The sequence below is a fragment of the Rhinatrema bivittatum genome, chromosome 5, assembly GCF_901001135.1.
Source record: "Rhinatrema bivittatum chromosome 5, aRhiBiv1.1, whole genome shotgun sequence".
Classification (NCBI taxonomy): domain Eukaryota; kingdom Metazoa; phylum Chordata; class Amphibia; order Gymnophiona; family Rhinatrematidae; genus Rhinatrema; species Rhinatrema bivittatum.
Genome location: NC_042619.1, coordinates 314,670,807 through 314,687,144, shown reverse-complemented (window position 1 = coordinate 314,687,144; position 16,338 = coordinate 314,670,807). Strand labels below are relative to the sequence as shown.

Sequence of the window (16,338 nt, the reverse complement as noted above, 5' to 3'; positions counted from 1 at the left end):
ACTATTGCTGACACCGGACTCCTGACTCTGGGCTCCTGTTCCTTACTGACTGTGTCTGATGGGCACAGCAATTTTATCAAACCTATGGCACCTCCCACTGGGGAGTGCCAAACCTCCCTACCTATACTGACCTCACTGAGAGGGACAAAGTCTGTTGAGACCATTGCTCTTACAGTACTGGCACACCAGGATGTTGAGACCACTGTGGCAGTAACAGTTAAAGGCAACTTGACTAGTAACGGGGGTCCCCTTACAATATGTTACATAAGGATGTGCAGAGGGATGCCATACGTTGCATTTGGTATTTGTATTCGTCGGGGGGCAGATACGTTGCATTCGGCAAGGGGGGCCCCCGATATATTCATGCCTTCATTCTTATTTGTTTCCCGGCTAAAATTGAATTAACTACAACCCCCCACCCTCCTGACCCCCCAAGACTTACCAAAACTCTCTGGTGATCCAGCGGGGGATCTGGGAGGCATCTCCTGCACTCACGCCCTCGGCTGCCGATATTCAAAATGGCGCCGATAGCCTTTGACTTTACTATGTCACAGGGGCTACTGGTGCTATTGGTCGGCCCCTGTCACATGGTAGGAGCAATGGATGGCCGGCGCCAGTCTTGGGGGACCCTCCTGACCCCCACAAGACTTGCCAAAAGTCCCTGGTGGTCCAGCGGGGGTCCAGGAGTGACCTCCTGCAATCGGGCCGTCGGCTGCCAGCATTCAAAATGGCACCGATAGCCTTTGCCCTTACTATGTCACAGGGGCTACCGGTGCCATTGGTCGGCCCCTGTGACATAGTGAGGACAAAGGCTATTAGCGCCATTTTGAATACTGGCAGCTGATGGCCCGAGTGCAGGAGGTCGCTCCCAGACCCCCGCTGGACCACCAGGGACTTTTGGCAAGTCTTGTGGGGGTCAGGAGGGTCTCCCAAGACTTGCCAAAAGTCCCTGGTGGTCCAGCAGGGGTCCGGGAGCGATTTCCTGCACTCGGGCCATCGGCTGCAGGTATTCAAAATGGCGCCGATAGCCTTTGCCCTCACTATGTCACAGGGGCTGACCAATAGCACCGGTAGCCCCTGTCACATAGTAAGGTCAAAGGCTATCAGTGCCATTTTGAATACTGGCAGCCGAGGGTGAGTACAGGAGATGACTCCCGGACCCCCCGCTGGACCACCAGGGAGTTTTGGTAAGTGTTGGGGGGAGGGGGGTCAGGAGGGTGGGGGATTTGTTTAAATTCGCTCCTTTAGACAGCCGAATAATTTGGCGAAGATTAGTTGTATTCATGGGGAATCGCGATACGTTTCGCTTCCCCACGAATACAACGAATATGGCCCTATACGTTGCGGATTACCAATACGTTGGAAATGAATGCACACCCCTAATGTTACATGTACTTCTTTTTATTGTATTGGAACCCATATGTAGACATCCCTTTAAAGATGCCTTTTTCCAGCTTGAGTATACATCAGATCCCTGGCATGGTATTGCTAGGGACAAGGCAAGCACACATACCATGGCTGATGCAGACAGTGAGGCCTGGATCCCCTCATTTTGCAAAGCTGCCGCTGGGGAGCGTGCTGGAATGTGAAAGTCAAGGCCTGTTGGAGAGGTCAGCCTAGCAGTTTGTTGATTTTGCCAATTTGATTCTGAAATGCTGGCATTCTGCGATTCCTGCTGGCCATTATGATTCTCTTTCTTGCCCATCTCTCCATACTGTGACACATTTAGTCTTATGGCATTTCTGCTGTGTAAAGCCATTGTGAATGGCTTTAGTATTTTTTTCTTCTTGGTTCTATCGGATGAGGCCATCATCATACTGACATCTGTGCTGTGGTTTCTGTTTGTGTGTTTATGTATTGTTTGGAAATAGCTTGAGGTGTGAGTCCCAAACTTTGGGGAGTCGTAGGCACTTGGAAGGATATCAAACCTTTGCACTTTCCTAGGCTGCAGAGTAATTAGAGCCAAAGTATTTCCAGCTGTCAAATCTAGGCATGGTACATTCAACTCTGCATAATTGCAGCCCGAAAAAGCTATTCTACTATCCAAATGGAGAAGTAGATACATTCCAAACTATTTAGAATATCAGACCCTCTGCTTGTAATAATGATCTGGACAACTAATTCTTGAATTTTATGTAATTTGGGAAAACTCGTTTTTTTTAGCAATATATGCTGGCTTTTCTTCCTTCCATCCTCCAGTATCACATGGCTTCAGTTTGACTGATGGCTGCTCTTCCTGGGGATCCTGCTCTGGATCTTGCTGGCATGCGATCTGAAGTGGCAACTATTGTGCTGCTTCCTATCTGGTTGTCTCTTGCTGAACTGGCTTATGTTGGGCCAGCTCCTGACTACTGTGGCTGAGATGTCATCCCTACTGATATCATATTTTAATTAAGAATAGAAACAAGTAAATGTATTAATTCAAACTTTCTTCCTGCATACTCTCATCTGGTGGAAAGTGTCCAAGTCAGCTTTAAGCAATTCTGTGGAAAGACTGCCACCCACAGAAGACTGAACTTATTAAAAAGTGCAAAGGCTCTAGAGGTTATTTCATCCAACCTTCTTGCTCCTTCCCTAATCCCTGCCCTAATTTGAGCAACTTTCCTATTTGTGTTCCTTTTTAGATTACTCCAATGCTTCCTTCATCACACTTTTTTTTAACATTGCAAATATAGATTCCAATAGCCTCCACCACTATGGGTCCCCCACCTGTCCCCCAGCCCCATCCTTCAAAAACCTCCACTTCTTCTTTCACACTCTCCCTGTCCTGCTCAGACCTTCACCTGTACATGCCTCCATCACAACTCCTTCCCACCATTCAGTGCATAAGAACATAAGAAATGCCATGCCAAGTCAAACCTTGCAAGGTCCACTGAACTCAGCATTCTGTCTCTGACAATGGCCAGTCTGGGTCATAATATCACAGCTGGTGAGCCGTTTTGATTGAGGTGTGATTAATGCAGCCTAGCAGGCCTAGGCCCATGCCATCAGTAGATGGACATGCTCAGGGACTGGTCTGGGTTTCACATGTTGAGCCCTTGGGTTTGGGGGCCAGCAGGACCTAAGCGAGGTCCCAATGAGTGAAGGAAGTCAGAGAACAGGCCAATGGTGAGGGCAGGCAGCATACAGGCAAAGGTCATGATCCAGGCAAAGTGAAATTCTAGGCAGGGGTCGAGGCAGGCAGCATACGGGCAAAAGTCAGATAACAGGTGAAGGTCAAGCACAAGAGATCAGTCGGAAAGGAAGCAAGGGTCAAGGTAAGGAAAAGAGGCAGGTAAGAGCAAGGCAAAGGCAGGGGCAGGAGCAGGGGACACAGAAGTAGGAACACAGGAGGCACACACAGGATCAGGAACAATGGAATAGCAAATTGCACTTCAGAACAGGAAGGCCTGTTGCTGAGGCACTGGTTGGTTGGAAGCAACTTCCTTATATGCTCATATATATGCTATATGTAGGATGTGATGTCATCAGCCACCTTTCACGGTGGCGCTATTGGGTGCGAAAGCCAGCAGCGATAACACCGCGGTGGTGAGATCGCTGCTTGCTTTTGCAGGCCAGCCCCCTGCTCCGCCCCCTGTTACCGTGGGATTCAAAGAGGTGTGCAAAGATAGAAAATCCAGCCCCATGTTAGTTGCCTTAACACAATTTCTGGAAACTTTTTAAAGATAGTATATAAAAGTGGGAAAGACCTCATAAAGAAATGGGTGCTGCTTTTTATGTCGTCTCTTACCAAGAACAGAATTCACTTATTAAGGTGAAGTCATAAGTTCATATGTCACCAAAGTGATTATGCACCTTTTAAATATAATCATTGGGCTCCAAACATTTTTTTACTTAGTGGCGCGCTTATTTTATATATCTCAATACCACCCTAATGCGCTCTAAAATGAAACAAAAAAGCGCTTTTATCTTATAACGCCGCTATGCTTAATCCACTCCAGATAGGAACAATAGACACATTATACGGTTGGTTTCATAACACACGGCCCGACACGGCTCGTGTTTCGAAAACCTTCATCAGGGCCTCAGGCATATATTAACCAACTTGTGTCTTAGCTCCAGTTATTACACCTGCATTTAAACGTGACCATAGCATTTCCTGGAAACATTGTGTGGTTTTTTTGCATTTTGATTACTATATATACCATCAGTTTTGGGTTTTATATTAACACAATTTCTGGCAACAGAAACGGTTATCAGTATATAAAAACCATTAAATAAATAAATAGCTTGATTATGAGTTGAGTGAAAAAATGGTTGAAACTATTTATTTAAATCTGCCAATTGCAAGTTTCATGGAGGGTCCCTTCATACGGTTACACTAGTATTGTTTGAAAGGGTAAATAACTGTTCCGCTTCTACTACCATCTCTGTAGTGGGACATTGGGATTTACTTAGTTTGCCAGTATCTTTTGAAGATTCCTCCCTCTGAACCTCGAACAACTGTTGGCTTTCCCACATGTTCTGTTTTAAAAGCTGCTCTATCTACTTTTTCTTTTTTTTTTCCAAATTATTTTCAATTTTCATTATGCAAAATATTACAAAAAAAATTGAGTACAGCGTACATTTTTTAATCTCCCCACATTCCTACCCCAACCCTTCCCCCAACCCCTGACTTTATCTTATATTATTATTATGTCAATGGGCAATAATGAAAGGCCCTAAATCATCTTGAAAAAAACTGAATTCCATTTGTTAATAAACATTGCTTAGTAAATGAATACCTTTTATACTCAATGGATGCATAGCTGAGGTAAGTGAAAAAACTCTTCCTGTTACATTAGGAAAATCACTGATGAAAGAATAATAAAGGGCTACTATTAACCCATGTTTCAAACACTTCTGTTATGGACAATCTGGTCCCAAACCAGATTGTCCATCAATAAAATAACCACTCAGGCTCTTAGGGTAGAGAGAGAAAGCTGACATCGACCTGCTTCAGATATTGTTTAGACCTTTCGTGCAAGATTTCCCATTTCCAGTATCCTGTTATAGGTTTAGCTTGACTGGAACAGTAAACTACGTGCCTTTTCACTCATTCCCATTAGATTGACCAAATTTCCAAAAAAGAATTAATTTTTCTTGGAGAGGAAGTTTTAGCAGACATGTATTCATAAGTTAAAAGTTTGTGGATCCAGAGCGTAGGTTCTTCTTTTTCAAGCCACCTAGCCAAGATAGTTTTTTTTTTTTGCTAAGAGAAAAGCCTTGCATAAAAACTTTTGCTGGCTTTCTTGGAGATCAGGTTGGAGATCTTCCCATATGTCAAACAGACATATACGTGCCAACAGAGGTAATTTATAGGCGATCAAATAGCCCAATAATCAATTAATTTCCTCCAAAAAAATGTTGTATTTTACTGCAGTTCCAGAAATTATGCCATTATGTGACTCACTGGGATATACATTTGACACAAAGTTCAGATGAACTTATTTTTACTTTATAGGCCCACACCTGAGTTTTCACAGGAACTTACATTGTGTTTCCCGTAATAGCTCATTTTCTGTAACTTGGGAAATTTGATGAAAACAAGCTTGCAAATCTTTCATACCTAGATTTTCCATAGCTTCTGCTGTCCCACTGTCCAATAATGATTTGATCGCCATGAACATTGAGCCTTGTTTCTGAAGAGCCAAAAACATCTTCATAAAAATTGTACATGATGTTTTTTCTTTATGGTAGGTTCCAATATATATCCTCAAAAGAGCTCCTGAGTAAGGGCTTGTCAGGAAGAATACACTGATGCATGACATAATGACGCACTTTTAAATATGCACAAAAATCTTTGTTGTCCAATTTATATTCCAACATAAGTTCCCCAAATGATTAAATTGTTATTCTATCTGTCTGTAGAAAGTGGTGCAATTGATATACACCGGGTTTTTTTTTCCATTTTGTAAAGACAGGATTTTGTAATCCAGGCATAAATTGAGGATTTCCCCAGTTTAAAAAATAAGGGGACATTGTATGATCTGCCTGCAAATATTTACAAAGCAGATTCCAAGCTTGTCTCCCTGTTGATATCACTATGTTCTATTTGATTTATCTAGGAAGAGTATTTGTTTTTAAATGGGGCAGGTTACATAAACTCAACAATGGGGCACACCACTCCCTCAAAAAAGATGTAGGTGAGTGGTCTTCTGTACCATATAACCAATCTTTAACATGTTTTAGAACACAAGGGCAATTCATGGCCATTTAGTATTCCAGAGAAAATCCCAAAGAATGCTCTGAAATTCGAGAAGATCCATATTATTAAACAAGACAGGTAGTAATTGGAGTACCCTAAATCATTTCAGCCATATTGTCATTTTAAAGAGCTGGATTTTTCCAATTAGAGACAGCGGTGATAATCTCCATTCTATCAATTTAGTTTTCATTTTTGACAGTAATGGATTAATATTATATATGTGTTGAATATCCCATGGGATAAGTATTCCAGGATATTTCATTTCTCCCTGTACCCATCATAAAGGGAAAATACCCTCCCAAGTATTCTGTAAATCACCTATCACATCAATCGCTTCAGATTTATCTAGGTTAATTTTTAATCCTGAAAAGCTTCTAAACTCCTGTTGTAAATGCATGATGTTAATAAACAAGGCCTATGAGTTCGACAAAAATACTAAGACATCATCAGTGAAAGCCACAGTTTTGAAACTGATATTGTCTATCTCAAAACCTTTTATGTTTGGACAACTTTCTATCTTTTGTAAAAAAAAGGGTCTATACTCAACATATATAATAATGGAGAAAGCCTTGTACCTCTCTGTAATGGAAATTCTTCAGATAATATCCCATTTACTATTATTGCCGATTTTAGATTTTTATAAAGCAAGGAAATATATTGTGCCCTCAAACCCATATTTAGGGAAAACTGAAAAGAAATAATCTCACGACATACAATTGAAGGCCTTCTCTGCATCAAAGGAAGGATATCTTCCTATTCCTGCAATAAGACATATCTGATATGTCGGACAAGATACCTTCCTGCAGGACGCCCTTTCATAAAACCCACCTGATTTTGAGTTATTAGTTGTGGAAGGAATTTATTAATTTTGTTTGCTAGGAGTTTTGCAAATAGTTTAAGATTAAAATCCAAAAGAGAGATTGGCCGGTAAGAAGCTGGGTTCTGAGGGTCTTTCCCAGGTTTGACCAAAACAGAGATGTGAGCCTTCATAGAGCTTTTTGGAAACTCTCTTCTATCAAGGGCGTCTTCAAAAAAGATTTCTCAAAGGGGAAAGTATCTGATGTCCTAGAATTTTATAATAGTCAGCATTGAATCCATCATGACCAGGAACATTATGCAGTGCACTAGTTTTAATGCACTCCCATATTTTTTGCACTGCTATTGGCATGTTAAGTTCCTCTAGCTGATTGTCTTGCAGTTGTGGTAGAGTTATATTTTCAAAAAATGTATCTGTTCTCGAAGCATCACTTGTCTGATCAGCTGAATATAATCTCTTATAAAATGTGTTAAATGTCTTACACATGGACTTCACATCGTAACAAGTCCTACCCTGCTCATCTCTCAAACATTGTATATAGGTCTTCTCTTTCCCATGTTTTGACTAAATTTGCCATAAGTTTCCCAGCTTTATTACCAAATCTAAAGAACTGATGTGACAATCTTAATAACTGTCTTTGGTCTCTTTGTGTAAATAAGAATTAGGTGAATATAATATAGATCTGTATTTCTATGCACCACAGTGGGATTAGCTACTTATTTACCTTTAACTCTTTTTCTAGTTGCGCAATAGTTCTGTTCAGCATCTTGACTTTTTGAATACTGTAAGCAGTTATATCCCCTCGCAGCCTTCTTTGCTAGTTTCCCAAAATAGTGACGCTTCCCCTTTACGTTGTACATTTGACTGCTCAAACTCCATTTTTGTTTCAGACAAGTATGAAACTCTATTTCGGCTGATATGGAAAGCGCCATATTTTTTATACCCTCTATCTAGATTAAGGAATGGTCTGAAATTCCAGGATTTCCAATCTCGGCTTTAACTACTTTGTGGAAAAATATATATCAAAAGTCCAAATATAATCAATTCTAGACATTGTCTGATGGGCTGTGGATATACATGTGAAATCTTTTTCCTCTGGGTGGAGGATATGCCATGGGTCTACTAACTGCAAAGCCTTGCACAGATAGGGGATTCCTGCTGTTTTTTTTTTTATTTAGTTCCTTGACCAGGAGATTTATCAGTGAATGGATCACTCACTAATATCAGCTGGCTTCTTTTGTGTGTTAAGCAAACAGATACAATCTTCATAAAAAAAGGCCTGTGAAAAATTGTTTGAAGCACAAATATTGCCCAATGAGATTTCCTTACCCATTAATATCTCCACAACAAATATTATCCTGCCTTCATTGTCTTGATATTCATAAGGTTTTTTTCAAAATGCAGCTTTTTATCAGTTAAAATCGCTACTCCTCCCTTTCTCTGAACTGCTGGTAAATAAAAACATTGGCCTACCTAGCTAATTTTTTACTTTCTGATGCAGTCAAGTGGGTTTCTTGAGCAATACAGTCTGAATTTTGTTCCGTCTAAGGATTTGTACCATTTTTTGTCTTTTTATCAGCGATCCTAAACCATCTATATTCCAAGATGCATAGGGGCAGATCTTTAAACCTGTGCGTGGGCGTAGATTTGTTCGCGCATCCCGGTGCAAACAAATCTACGCCCGATTAAATCCAGGGTCGGCGCGTGCAAGGGGGTGCACAATTGTGCAACTTGCACGCGCCGAGCCGCACAGCCTTCCTCCGTTCCCTCCGGCCCCACCCCCCCCAGCCCTATCTAAAACCCCCTCCTAACCCTCCTAGCCTCTGGGCAGGCATAGCTTGCGCGCGCCGGCTCTCCAGCTCCCGGCATAAGCCGCTGTGCCGGAGGACTCGGGACCGCCCCCGGACTGCCCCTGAACCTCCACCACGCCCCCGGACCACCCCTTGACCCCCAGATCTGCCCCTGGACTGCCACCATGGCCCCGGACCCGCCACTTCCCGCCCTTTTTTCGAAGCCCCCGGGATGTGCAAGATAGGCTCGGCACACGCAGGGGCAGGCAGGGGCAGCTTTTCGGGAGTTACGCGCGTAACCCTTTGAAAATCTGCCCCATAACAAAGTGCATTAGCCATATTTTATCCAAAAAAACAGGAATTCAAAATTTCGCAGTATCATATTAAAAGGTTTGCTAGAAATCACTCAACCTTGCTCTCCAGCAATTCGATAAAATACTGTTATAGAAAGGCTTTTAGTAAAGTAACTACAGCCTTTTATAACTGCCCAATCTTTCAACTGTTTCTCATCCCTGATTGCCTCCTTCCCCCCCTCTCCACCCAGCTCCCAAACCCGTCTAATTCCAGAAAATACAGATGCCCACAAAGGACCTGGAGAACACTTATTTGAGCGCAAAAATGCCCCTTCCCCCTCGAGTTTCAACCGGCTTGATATACAAACAACTTGGGTTACAACCAAAATTTTAGTCTTAAGTTGCAAACTGAATGCTGGCCAAGGCCATGTGTATCCGCTCGTGTGTGCGTTTGCTTCTAATTGGGCGTTTTTTCCTGTCAATTGCATTTTTTTGGGCTTGGTGGGTGGGACTTCTGCTCTGCTGTTGCAGTGATTGGCTGCTGCTGCCACCGATGAGGCCTGTCCATCTCAGGCACACCCAGAGCTGTAAATGTTCACAGGAACACATAGGCAGACCCGGCACGGCATTGCAGCAAGCATCAGCATCACTGGTGACCAAGAAAGCTTCTGTGAAGCAGCAGAAAGGGAGTGTAGCACTCAGCTGGCTACAGGAAGGTATTAGGAGGGGAGGAATGAGTATGCTGGGAGGGGGAAATGAGTGTTTGGGGGCCAGAGATGTGCTCTAAGGAGGTGGGAAGGGGGGAATCCTCTGCCTCCTCCCTTCCTGCAAGCCAAAGATATCAACCTGAATGGTGAATACAGTATGAAATTGTTGTTTCTGGTAGGCTAGGCACATTTTATAACTTTTTGGTGAGTACACTAGGAAAATTATAGGTGTTTCTGGTAATTACGCACATTAATCAACCCTTTTTTATTATGAAAATGTTAGGTAAGGGGTACTTTGGGAGGTTTGGAATGCATTAAGGGGCGGATTTTAAAAGCCCTGCTCGCGTAAATCCGCCCGGATTTACGCGAGCAGGGCCTTGCGCGCCGGCGCGCCTATTTTCCATAGCCTTGCACGCGCCGATCCTGGATTTTAGTAGATACGCGCGGCTACGCGCGTATCTACTAAAATCCAGCGTACTTTTGTTTGCGACTGGTGCGCCAACAAAAGTACGCGAACGCGCATTTTTTAAAAATCTACCCCTAAGGGTAGTTCCATTATTTCTTATGGAAAAAATAGTCTTGACTTACAATCAACTTGAGTTTCAACCAGCCCTCTGAAACGAATTGAGTTCATAAGTAAAGGGTCCACTGTATCTAAATAATCAAAGAAACAGCAGAAAAATGCATATATAGAAGCATACAACAATCAATTCAAACACAACAGAATGAAATAACTCAAGCCTTTTTGACTAACCACTAAGCACCACATGGTACACACCTATTGGTTTTTTCCTTTTGTTACAAAATATAAGAGTTCACCACCCAGTTCTTTAACAAATGTGTTAGCTTCTGTCACCGAGTTAAAGATGTGCCAAACACCATTATGCTCCACTCACAGTCTGGCCAGAAATTGAAGAGTAAACTTTATTTGTCTTTTAAACAATTCTGAGCAGACATTGGCAAATTCTCTACCTTTTTGAGCCACATTTGCTGACTAATCTTGAAATAAGATTCTGGATCCTTCGTATTTAAGTTCACCATGTTTCCTGTAAGCTTGTAATATTTCTTCTTTGTGAGCAAAATTTAGGAATCTAGCAATGAGGACTTTCGCTCTAGAGATGTGAATCGTGTGCCCGATCGTCTTAACGATCGGGTTCGGCTGGAGGGAGAAAAAAATCTGATCGCTGGAGATGTGAATTGGAATCGGTTCCGATTCACATCGTTAATTTTTTTTTAGTGAGGCCCGACCCTTTAAAATTGACCCCTTACCTTCCCCCACCCCCTGAACCCCCCCAAAACTTTTTACGAGTACCTGATGGTCCAGTGGGGGCACGGGGACTGATCTTCCGCTCTCGGGCCATCGGCGCCATTTTGACTGCCACTCAAAAATGGTGCCGATGGCCCGATTAAAAAAAACCCCACCCAACCCTTTAAAGATGACCCCTTACCTTCTCCCACCCTCCCGATCCCCCCAAAACATTTTTAAATTACCTGGTGGTCTAGTGATGGTCCCAGGAGTGATCTCCCGTTCTTGGGCCGTCGGTTGCCAATCATAAAGATGGCGCCGATGGCCCTTTGCCCTTACCATGTGACAGGTTATCTGTGCCATTGGCCGGCCCCTGTCACATGGTAGGAGCACTGGCTGGCCGGCACCATTTTTAAAGATGGCAGCGGCCATCTTTACGATGGCCGCTGCCATGGCCGACGGCCCGAGAACGGGAGATCGCTCCCAGGACCACCACTAGACCATCAGGTAATTTTAAAATGTTTTGGGGGGATCGGGAGGGTAGGAGAAGCTAAGGGGTCATCTTTAAAGGGTCGGGTGGGTTTTTTTTAATCGGGCCATCGGCGCCATTTTTGAGTGGCAGTCAAAATGGCGCCGATGGCCCAAGAGCCGAAGATCGGTTCCCGCGCCCCCACTGGACACCAGGTACTCGTAAAAAGTTTTGGGGGGTTCGGGGGGGTGGGGGAAGGTAAGGGATTAGTTGTATAGGGTCGGGGTGGGTTTTAGGGGTTGTTTTGGTGTGCCGGTTTTCCCGCCCTCCCCCCAAATAACTCCCATTAGTGGACACTAATGGGAGTAACGATTTTTCACAATAAATCGTGAAAATTTCCATTTTGTCGCGCACTGTACCAATTTTTGACGATTTAAAAAATATCGGACGATTTTTTTAAATCGTCAAAAAATGATTCACATCCCTGTTTCGCTCTCACTGCTACTCCAGTTCTGGGCTCCAGTCTGTGCACACATTCCACATCTAGCCTTCCTTCCATATTTTTAAGGCTCAATTCTTTCACCAGCCAACTTTCCAAGATGATCCTGATTTCTCTATCTGTCAGCACCTTGGGAAAACGTACAAATCTGAGGCTATTTCTGCGATTTCTGTCCTCTAAATCATCCATCTTTTCACCTGGGCCGTCATTATTTTTTGCGTAGATGCCAGCACTTGCATCTCATCTCTACACCGGAGGCTCTTTTTGGCATTTCATCTGCTTGTGTTTTAATTTCAATTAGCATTTAATTGCCTGATGCAATTTGTTTTAGAATCTCCATCTAGCACCTTGATAACTTCACTCACAAGTGATGCTGTTGCACTTGGCATTCACGGGCTAGCCGGGCCGTCTACCATTTTGATGTCTGCTTACCAACAACTTTGTCTTTTTTTCTGTGCTTTAGAAGTCATCTCTCCACCACCTTTCACCATGAAGTATTCCATAAAACATCAAAGTATATATAGGTAACTTTTTAGCCTCACACAGTATGATCTTGGAGTAGAAATAAGATCTTCAACAGGAGGGGCAATTGGAGTGAGCAGTGTGTGCTTCCTACTCACTCATCAGCTCACGTGATGATCTCTATCTACTTTTTAAAGTTAGCACCTGCAGTCTGATTCCACTCTGGTTAAGGTAGAGCGCATTCCATTAGAATAGGCTGCCTCTTCCCCGGAATGTTCCCTAGTTCTTCATTTCCCAGGCCCTCTCCCTTCCTCCCTCACCCAACACCATGTAGGCCTCTACTTTTCCTCTTCTGTCCTGCATGGGCATTCTTCACCCTTCCTGTGTCTCCCAGCAGAAGCAACAAAGTTAACTGCAGTTTTCTATTGGCAGAGCAGCTTCAGTCACCAAGGGCCTGATTCACTGAGCTATTTTCCTATAGACAAAGAATGGGAAAAAAGCCTTACTGAATCAGGCCCTATGTAAGTCAGCCCTTGCTCACATTCCCTGTAGTAGCCCCTTTCTCTCATCTTACACATGCTTCCTATTTGGTTTTGTCTACCACCATAAGCCCTAATTTTCAAAGGGCCACGCGTGCAAATAGCGGCAGTGATGCATGTGGCCAGGCCCTGCGTGCGCCGCTTTCATTTTCTAAAGGGCCTGGCTACATGTGTAACCACCAATATGTGCACAAGTGCCAAGCCCTGAAAAAGGAGTGGGCAAGGGGGCATGGTCTGGGTGGGGTGGGGCGAGGCAGGGCACGACGGAGGCCAGCCAGAACAGCAGCCATTAACTGCTGTTCTGGGGAAGCGTGGGCTGGAGGAGCAGTAAATAATGAAATTTTAAAAATTGGGGTAGATAGGTAGGGGTTAGGGGTCGGGGTGGAAAGGGGAAAGAGAAGGTTAGGCAGCGGGGTAGGGAAGTTCCCTCGGTCCATGGGCTCTGAGGGGACTAGGGCCCAATTGCGTCGCCGCATGTATTTTCTGAAAATTCGCGCCTCCCCCCTCCCTCCCCCCGCTTGTGCCGCCCACACATATGTGCACGGATTTTAAAATCCAGTGCGCATGTGCACGCGGTCATGAGATTTTATAACATGCATGTGCACCGGGAACCGCGCGCACATGGATGGCTGCGCCCTCTTTTTAAAATCAACCCTTTCATGTGAGTGCTCATAGGCCCTTAGTCATAGTGAATCACTTTTTGACACATCAGACAAGAAGTCATTAGTCCTGTTCCCCTAAGTTTTTTATTTTTGATCATATGCAGCCTTTAACAAATATAACATTGTAACATAACATTTGTGCCTTCAAACTAGTTTTCCTGGACAGTTGAACCCTATAAGTTAGATAAAAATGCAGAAAGAACAGGAGCACAGTAATTTAATTCTTGTTTCTTATGTAAATGTTTTCTTGCAATTTTGTGGCATTAGTGGCCTTGTGTCTTTTCTAAGAATGTTTTTATAACTTTAGATGGAATATTGACTGGCTTTGTCCTTGTTCTAGATATGTTTCTGTGATCCTGTGGTCTAGTACTTTCTGCATTTTTACAGCATATGACTGTCTAGGAAAACAAGCAAAAGATTGTAGCACAAATGTCACGTTACAGTGTTATACTTGTTAAAGGCTGCTTATTATCTAAGGGCCTCATTTTCCAATATCGCATTAGGGGGCGTTACCAATGCAAATGAGGCTTCTTTCGTGCAGTGGGGAAACATCGCGTGTGGCGATGTTTTCGCCATAACATATGTGAGAGAGAGAGAGAGAGAGACTTCCTATAGTGCCTATGCCCTACATAGGTATTTGAATCCCTATGGGAGGGCTACCTACTAACTGGGGTGGGGATTAGGTATGAGCATCGGGGGTTGGGGGCCACTTTCGCATTCCACATGAGACCTACGGACAGAACAGTGGTCTCTAGTGCAGATTTGCTGGCCGTCGGAGTGAGGACGCTCACTCCAAGAAGTGGTTTGGGCAACGTTCTCTCTACCTAGCTTGATGGACACTCTACCTGGGCAACAACATGCTAGGTGGAGAGAATGTTGCCCAAATCTCCTCTTGGAGTGAGCGTCCTCACTCCGACGGCCAGCAAATCTGCACTAGAGACCACTGTTCTGTCCGTAGGTCTCATGTGGAATGCGAAAGTGGCCCCCAACCCCCGACGCTCATACCTAATCCCCACCCCGAGTTAGTAGGTAGCCCTCCCATAGGGATTCAAATACCTATGTAGGGCATAGGCACTATAGGAAGTCTCTCTCTCTCTCTCTCTCTCTCTCTCTCTCTCTCTCTCTCTCTCTCTCTCTCTCTCTCTCTCTCTCTCATGGGAGGCTGGGTACCAAAAGGATACACTTGATAGGCAGCAAACTGAATCTTTTTCTCCCTTCAATGAGGCATTTGTCCGAATTAATGGCAGCCATTTGCTAGCAGTTAGTTTTTCTGCCTCTTCCTCTCTTCTTCTCCAGCTCTGGCATCACAACAAATAGCCTGTAAAGATGGAATCTGTTTCTTTTCAAGGCAGCAGGTAACAGCACAAGATGGTGTTAAGCAGGGCAACCTCTTTAAACAAGGGAAAGTGATGCCACCTGCAATGAAACTCAAAATTCGCTCAATGGGCACAAATATGCTTTGATGCTGTTTTGTACTGCCACTGGACTGCATTTGTTTTGTTGTAAAACAGAGTTTCTCTGTGCTCATTTACAGCTTAACCCAGTATTTTCTGTAGGGTGCACACCATGGGGATTATTGTTGGATAAGCAGAGTTTTAATGCATTCTTGTTGCCTGCAGGCATGCTTGATAACGAGAGCCACTAATTTCGTGGTTTTCTATTTTTGAAGCCCTCCCCTTGTACATTGGAGGGTCAGTCATGGCAACATTTTTCAGTGTGCTTTGATAGACTGGATCATAGTTGTCCCTAATGATGCTGTCAAACTAATGATGATAGAGAAATTTAAATTACTTGCACTGTGCAAATCCAGTTCCCTCAGTAATGGAACTTACAAAGAGTCATTCTAATTGCTGCATTAGGAGATCAGTGGCTCATTGCTGCGTGGAATGCTGTAGCACTCATTAATTTTTGTAAATTAATGGAATAGTGTGAAGTTTAAAATCTGATTTATTAATTAGCTGTTAATAATTTTTTTCCTTTCATTTCTTTCTGTATTCAGTTTCGTTGACCTCTGCTTCACTTTCAAAGACACCCTGTATAAAATCTCCCAAGGTAAATGTAAAGGATCTTTTAAGTCTTATTTTACAGATATTTTATCTGTAAACTTGATTTTTGTATTCCCAATAATCTTCAAATGGAGTCCAATGTACAATGTAACCATTACACAGATAGTTAATATAATGGCAAACAAGAATATCAAAGCCCATCTAAGTCTGCATGTTTTCCCTTCTTATTTATTTATTTATTAATTTTAGTTTTTATAGACCGATGTTCCTGTATAATATACATATCACACCGGTTTACAAAGAAATAGAACTGACGCCTCGATGGGAGGTTTACATTGAAACAAAATAACATATAACATAAAGGGGCATAAAGGAACTTAGAGGAGGTTACAGAGAATAAACATGTCTAGTTAAATTGCGATAACGAACTAATCAGAAACCTATGTACAGGAGGTGGTGGTGGGTCAAATTCTATACAGATATTGTATTGTATTCTTCCGGCTCTTAGATCTCTGGGAATGCTTGTGCAAAAAACCAAGTCTTTAGCTTCTTTTTGAATGTAATGTGGCACAGTTCCAGGCGAAGGTCCGGAGGGAGCGAATTCCAGAGTGTGGGGCCGGCTGTGGATAGTGCGCGTTTCCTCAGGGAGGTTTTTGCCGGC

At 43.3% G+C, this 16,338-nt stretch overlaps 1 protein-coding gene across 5 annotated transcripts in view; it reads left to right on the top strand.

Moving 5' to 3' along the window:
- FRMPD4 (FERM and PDZ domain containing 4) overlaps positions 1-16,338 on the top strand; it is a 1,001,692-nt gene that overhangs the window by 635,151 nt on the left and 350,203 nt on the right. The window contains exon 2 of one of the 5 annotated variants that reach the window (XM_029604345.1): positions 15,671-15,723. The exons of the other annotated variants lie outside the window; for them this stretch is intronic. The gene's annotated coding sequence lies outside the window, so the exon portion shown is untranslated. The remainder of the gene's footprint in view (positions 1-15,670; positions 15,724-16,338) is intronic. 5 annotated transcript variants of the gene reach the window in all.